The sequence below is a fragment of the Chenopodium quinoa genome, unplaced genomic scaffold, assembly GCF_001683475.1.
Source record: "Chenopodium quinoa cultivar QQ74 unplaced genomic scaffold, ASM168347v1, whole genome shotgun sequence".
Classification (NCBI taxonomy): domain Eukaryota; kingdom Viridiplantae; phylum Streptophyta; class Magnoliopsida; order Caryophyllales; family Amaranthaceae; genus Chenopodium; species Chenopodium quinoa.
The window spans coordinates 6,242,213-6,249,843 of NW_018743212.1; positions in this window are offsets into that span (position 1 = coordinate 6,242,213).

Sequence of the window (7,631 nt, forward strand, 5' to 3'; positions counted from 1 at the left end):
TTGTCTAATTTGTTATTTTTGTGGGTTTAATATATTTGAGTTTGTATAACGTCTTAGAAAAATTACGCAATTATAGAAATTCTCACAAATTCTTTGTGTTATATCGGTGCATCGCATGGGAGCTAATTTAGTATTTTATATAATTCAACCTCCATTTCATGGCATTTTCTAAGTGATTTTGACCTCCATTTCATAGAAATTTCTCCTCATAATGTTGTTTTACGTGTTTGTGTAAATCATGTTGGAGTTGGAGATTTATCATTTGTCTACTACTTCAAACTATCATTGCAAGAGGCCAAGAGTTATGCGTTTTGCCAAGCTTCACATGGAGTAATTGATGCACTAATGGATAGTTTGAGTCATGAGAAGCCTAGAATGCAAGCCGGTGAGGACAAACGAGCAAAGTGGAAACTATCCCCACTTGCCGGTTCAAGCAGAGCTGCTCGGTGCCACCGAGCAAAGGTTCGCTCATGGGGTGAAGAAGAGACCTAGCATAACTAGGAAGTATTTTTTTCTATTTCTTACTTGGTGAAGCCTGGTGCCAATTGGGGAGGTCTTATAGCCTTGAAAAGTTCGTTGCTTGTTTGAAGGTTAGTCTTGAAGCTTGCACACGCACCAATCGGGCAAGACCATCCCAATTATGTAGGATCTTGACTTATGTTGGTTCAATTTAGGTCCTTATATAATCATCTTCCTAGCCTTCCCTATAAATAAGGGTTTGTTAACCTTGTAATTTATCTTTCATTCTGTACCTTCTAGCTCTAAAAAGCACTTTACTAAGTTTTAATTCTTAATTTCAAAATTTCTATTAGCACTTTGAATTTAGATTTTATTTTAATAATAATTTTAAAGGTAACTTTCATATTTGTTGTTCTTCTTTCATTGTTAACAGTCAAGTTTTAATTTTTATTTGTTGTGATCATATCTTTTGTCGTTTTTATTGTGTTGAATTGAATTTCAATCAACTTATGATATCTTCTTACTATTGGTTATTATTGATTGATTAGTTGAACAATGACTATACAGTGTTGAGAGGCAGAAACACCGTGTTAGACTTGCAATAATAAGTAGCTAGAATGAATCTAGCTAGTAAATTGCGAGAGTATGCTAGAGGGATGAAATTAATTATATATAAGGGAAAAAATTCAATTTGAGAGAAATTACTGACCAAAAAAGGACGACCTTATTTATGCTTATGTGATACTTCCTCTGTTTCGTATTAATTGCAACACTTTCTATTTACTTCTGTTTCATATTAATTGCAACAAATCTATATTTAGAAAGGACCCACCATTATTTAATAATTTCTCTCTCCCACTAACCCCACTTTTACAAATATTTTATTATTTCTCTTTCCTACCAACCCCACTTATACTACTTTTTTTTTTATTATTTCTCTCTCCCACCAACAATACTTCATATTATAAAAAATCCTCTTTTAGGCCCCATCCTATAAATTTTTTTAAACTTTGTGAACACCCAAGTGTTGCGATTAATATGAAACGGAGGGAGTACTTTCTCAAAAGCTGATATTCATTGATAGTGAGCCTATGTTATGAGCTTTTATTTGAATTTATTCATGTAAATTGACTTAATTGCTCTTAGTTTGTTATTCAGCACTCTTTAACCAAGGCCCTTTTACCTAGTCTAAATCCTTTTGATTGGCAATTGTAGAATATTCATCTCTTGTGGGTTTGACCCTAATTCCCTATTTATTATAGTTAGTGGACACTAGGTTATTTTATTAGGTGATACGACTTTACCTATTATTTACCACTAAAAATCCTTCTACAAGGAAACCCCTAGTGGCCAGTTAAGCTAATATTTGCTCCAAATTATGGAGTTTTTACACGTTAAGCATGTGATGAATAAACATAAATATTGAACATGTCAACATATACTGCTAATACCAAGGGAAGAATAATTCTAAAATATTCTCATGTACATTTCTTTCTCTCTAAAGCACACAGAGAGTGTCTATCAGGTTCCAAAGGTTTTAAGTGATGACAAACAACTGAACTATTAATTTGTGAACGACTGGTCATACTAAGTTTTGAAAATTTTCAGCCATCTTGATAAAGCTCAAGAAAGAAGTGGATCAAAGTTATTATATTTAGGGGAAACTTAACAAGATTAGACTTTTTTCTTAGTTAGTGTTTATGTATCGTAAGTGTTCATGAATAGTTGAGTAGATTGGCTAAATGTTTTTATAAATGGGCCCATTTATAGTGATACCAATTAGTACATAACACTACCAGTTCGGCACAACATAAATTATGTTTACATAAGCTTGAACATTTCTCATTAATTGGCGAATATCCTTTGCATAAATGGTAAATTTGCAATATTTGTGAAACTTACTTAAGCGATAATTATTGCAATATTAGGGGAATAGAAGAAGTATATAATTTTATCCTTTGTCCTGCCGCCATATTTATGCTTATTTACTAATATACGTACTCTAGTGTTTTCGTAGAGTTGATATATATTATTTTGTAGGAATATGTGGTTTTGTGACAATTCTCATTTTATTTGGACCACTATTGACTCATTGGAGTTTGATCACATTTTATATGACCACTTGAATTTTGAAACTTGAAGATCAAATCATGATTCTTTTGAATTCCAAGGTTGAGCTAGAGAAATTTGGTTTGATGATTAAGGGCATGGTTCGTTGAATAATGGACCTCGGATTTTAATTGATGAAGTTAAATTTGTTGACGCCTAAATCAAGAGTCAAGGGGCCAAATTCAAGGGCCCAAGAAAATAGCTCAAAGTTCATCCACTTGGGAGGCCTTAGAGGAATTCGGGCCTGATCGAACATGATGAAGACCGATCAAGAGAAACGACATTTAAAGAACAACTTCTGCAGCCGGGCCCGATCGGGCGTACATGTTTTTCCAGACCTAAAGCTTAAACTAATTTGTTTATTATAATATAAAAACTCATTTTTAGGACGCTTTTTCATTATTAAGTTTTGACTAGTTTTAATTCCAACAATTAGTTTTTAGAGTTTAGCTCTTAATCCCTTTTCATACTCTTGGTACATACAAGCTTTCAGATTAGATTTCTATTAGTTTTGATGTTATTTTTTTTTACCTTAAATTCCTTAAATTTCTTGTTATTGATTTCATGATGTTGGATTTGATTGTTTGGACTAGTTTAATTAGCTTCAATTATGTGTGAGTAGTTTAATTCTAGTGGTTTTAGGGATATGATGCATGCATGTTAATCTCCTTTTGATTGATTTAATTCTATTCAATTAGATTTGGTCAAGTTCGATTAAATTAGTATTGCAATATTATGCTAATGGTCGAGAGGTGTAAACTTGATATTAAGGCTAGTTCACCAGAATTGGAATTAACAATTGCGAGAGCATGTAATTTCATTCTATGATTAATATTGATTCGAGAGAGCATGTTACTCTGGTTTTTTGCATTGTTGATTGTTAATTCTTGTTTTTTTGTCCTGAAATATTATATATTGGTGAACCTATACCCTACGCCTTTATCATTAATATTATTTTTTTGTTTAGTTATTGTTCTAGTAAAATCATACAAATTCACTCTCTCCTAATAATCTAGATTAGATTAATAATTAAGAGTAAAAAGATAAGGAAATTTTGCATATAACCACCTTTTTAAAAATAATGTTGTTAAAGACCACCAATTTTTAAAAAAATGTAGCAACTTACCACCAACTGCCAGAAAGTGGATGTTGACCACTTTCTCCGGCGTTGACCTAGTTGCTGATTTTACTCTTTTGATTTCCCCCTAATGACATTTTTTCATTCAACTTCCCCCTTAATGAACCCTAATTCTCCCCCAAATGACAATTTATCTTTCAATTTCCCTCTTCACCTCCTCTGTTTCCCTTCCCTCCCTTGTCAAGTCACAACCCCTTTTCTCCCTCATCGAATTGCCACTTAGATCTGGGGTTTTGAAGGGAAGTGGGTTGGTTTTATGATGGGTAGGTTGTTCTTGGATGGTTTTTCGAGGTGATGGTGGCGAATGGGGGTAGGAAGCTACTTCGCGATCGATTGGGGTGGCTTTGTAGTTGGGTTGGCTGGGTGGGTTTTGCTAGGGAGGTAGGGTAAATGGGTGGTGGGTGACTTGTGGGTAGAGATTGTGGGCGGTGGGCGACCAGTGAGAGGGGATTGTGGGTGGTGGATGACTCGTGGTTGGTGGAAGAATTGAAGCAGCGGCAATCAACAATAATTAGGGTTCCTTACAAAAATTCCTAAGAAAACTTACCACTTGATTTGTGAAGAAGAAGCAACAACAATCAACAATGGAGGAACAAAAAGAAAAAGAAAGAAAGAGAAATAGAGGAGAAGAGGAAAATCGAAAGAAGAGATAGAAAAAAAGAAAAACAAGGGGGAATTAGGGCTCATTAATAGTGACGTGTCACGCACGTGACTAGATTAACGTCGGAGAAAGTGGTTAACATCCGCTTTCAGACAGTTGGGGGTATGTTGCAACATATTATTTAAAATTGGTGGTGTTTAACAACATTTTTTTAAAAGGTGGTTTTTTTGAAAAAAAAAACAAGATTTAAAAGGTAGTTATATGAAAAATTTCCAAAAGATAATGTATACTTATGGATTCGACCTTATTTCCCTAAGTACTTTGTAAGTGGACTCTAAAATTACTTTTGATTCGGTCGGTGATAAGACTTTAGCATATCAACTTCCTTAAAGTATTTGCAGCAAAGTATATATTGTTTACTAAGAGATTGCAGTTGTACAATTTAAGAGATGAATTATTACGTATAATATCTTTGAATATTATTTTGATTCTATTTATGTAACAAATTAATGTGAAAGATATACTTTCCACGACATGCATGTATATTTTGAGTATCAATACCCCAAGATAAAAACTTTTGGTCATGAAATAGTTCATCTCTCAAAGCTATTTATCATATCTTTAATACTCATTTTAGGTTATAAGCTTTACTTACGAATAAGAAAGACGTTATTCTTGAAAAGCTCAATTCAAAGACTCCCTAGAAATAACTCGTAAGTTTTATTCACCTTAATGCGCACCATTATAGGAATTTATTGTTCGTCGTTTACCTTAGCTTTGCGAGAAAGCAGAGTATTTTTTATGTGGCTGGGTCACAAAGATCAATTTTAGTGACTGAGTAGCGTTTGTGAAGTCAAACGCAAGTGCGAATGTTACACATCTAGAGTTAGGAATGGGGGATAGTCCATCTCATGTTTAGATTTACAATCATTGTACTTGTTTTTGTTATTCGGAGCAGATTAATAAGAGTAAAGAGGACGTAGGCTTTGAGTTGAGTTAATTCTTATGGTAATTATGTGTGGGGGTTTTTTTTTTTTTTTTTTTTTTTCATTTTAATTTTATTGTTTAAGTATTTTCACTACACATATCCAAAATTTAATAGTTCATCTTAAACAATTTTTTTAAAAGGATACTAATTGTTACTATACTAATTGTAACCCCACTTATTGAGTAGCAGTTGCACTTTCAATGATAATCATGACCATCCTATATATAGGTCAAGGTGAGTTGTATATGAGCATGGGTCGGGTATACAAACCATTATCGTGACTAAATCGGGTATCCTATAACCAATATCACTACAAAATGATATTAATGAATCAAACCAACAAGAATGGTACTTGAAATTTGGGCTCTCGAACTTTTGAAGCGAATAATGTATATTGACATATCCATATATGAAAAGTAAGACCTTAAAGTTTAGTAATTATGATATAGTTAAACAAAAATAACAACATTAGAGCAACTCTAATGGTAAGTTAACTAGTAATTAGCTTGTTATGCCCTATAAGATTTTAAGCTAATGCATTTTGTAACTATATAGTTTATGCCTCAATGGTTAGTTAGTAGCTTGTGATTTAAATGAGCCTTAATTTCTTAATTAGCTTTTAAAATTAAAATCTATAAATGTATCAACCCATGGCCTATTTTTGACAAGTTTTTTTCAAGTTAATTAGCTTGGAAAATCTAATTTGCTTAATCAAGCTAATTTCATTTTTTAGCTCAAATGGTCAAGCTAATAGCTAGGGAATTTTCTAAATTGGAAGCAAGTCCCTAGCTACAACCATTAGAGATGCTCTTACCACACATGTTCTTGACTAATTAATTTATTGATAATATTATTATGTATTCTATTTATAAGTTAATTATTAAACAATGTAGGAGTAATTTAGGTTTTGGATAAATGTATTTAATTGGAAAAAAGAATAAATGCTTGTCAGATCGTTGTCGAGTTTTCGTTAGATTTAAAATATTAACGCTAATCGTACCCGATAGCAAAATATTGGATCAAGAATTTAAACTTTTATTATTATCAGATTAGGTATCTTAATTTTTGGATCGTATATGAGATATGGTTTTTGTTTTTCAAAAACATATCTCAACCCACCTAAATACTTAGTGATTGCAATATTTTTTTTTTTTTTTTTTTTTAATGCCCATTAGCAAAATGAACCTCTTTCTACCATTCCTCAATTTCTTAAAAATTCAATACAATGAAACAACTGATTCCATATAGCAGCAGAAATCCGCATCTAAGAAGTAAATGCACCTAATCACCGTCCATCATTAATGTCAGAAAAACAACTATTGAAACTAACACATAGTGTATAGTTTTTTTTACACGCGGTAAAACCTGTGCTCCACTTCATTATAATATAATTGTTTCAATAATTATATAATAAGTTAATGTGATTGATTATTTCAATATAATTATGATAGAAATTAAATGTATATTTTTAGTTATTGATGTGAAATTTTATTTAATAGTGTGAGATGATTGTGTTTGATTTAAAATAATGGACTTTTAGGAATTCTTGGTTTATTAATGTTAATTTAAGTGTGCGAGTGACATATTTTGGAGACATCATTCTTTTCAATGTGTGGAGACATTTATATGTACGTTATCACAATATAATTGACTTACTTTATTTATTTATGGTTTTATATTATTTTTAAATACATCTCATGTGATATTCAATATTTCTCTTCTATTATATTTTTTATTGATAAGTTTGTATCGATCTTTGGTAGATGGCTAGAGAATATGAAATTTTTAAATAATTAGTCACTGGCCTGAGTGATGCCTTGGGTCATTATTTATTAGTTGAGATTAGTTTTTAATGATATTCAAGTTTAATTTTATCATCTAATTTGATAATAAAATTAGTTGCATAAGATTTAAGATTAATATTTAAAGGAAAAGAAAAAAAATTACCGAACAAACAATTAAGAGATTTTGGTTTTTGTTGGAGTTTGTTACTAACCTATCACATTGTAGCCGTGGATGATAACCCGAATAATGTGTCAGCAAAGAATATATATTAAAACTATTGCACTTTACATATTTTCTCTAAGAAGATTAGTATAGAATAAAGTTTCAAAATATTCAAGGTTGATTAATAATAACAATATTATTGTAGGTGATTAATTTAGTTTGAAATGAAAGTTAGAAATTAAGTTTATAAGTGTAGACACCTGATCGTGTCTCCCAAAAAACCAAACCCAGTGATGAGTACCTTTCACGTCTTTGATTGACAAGTTCGGTAAGGAGTTGAAGAGTCACGTGAAGTTTCCTTAAGCCTTGACCATATTATAACCTTCCCT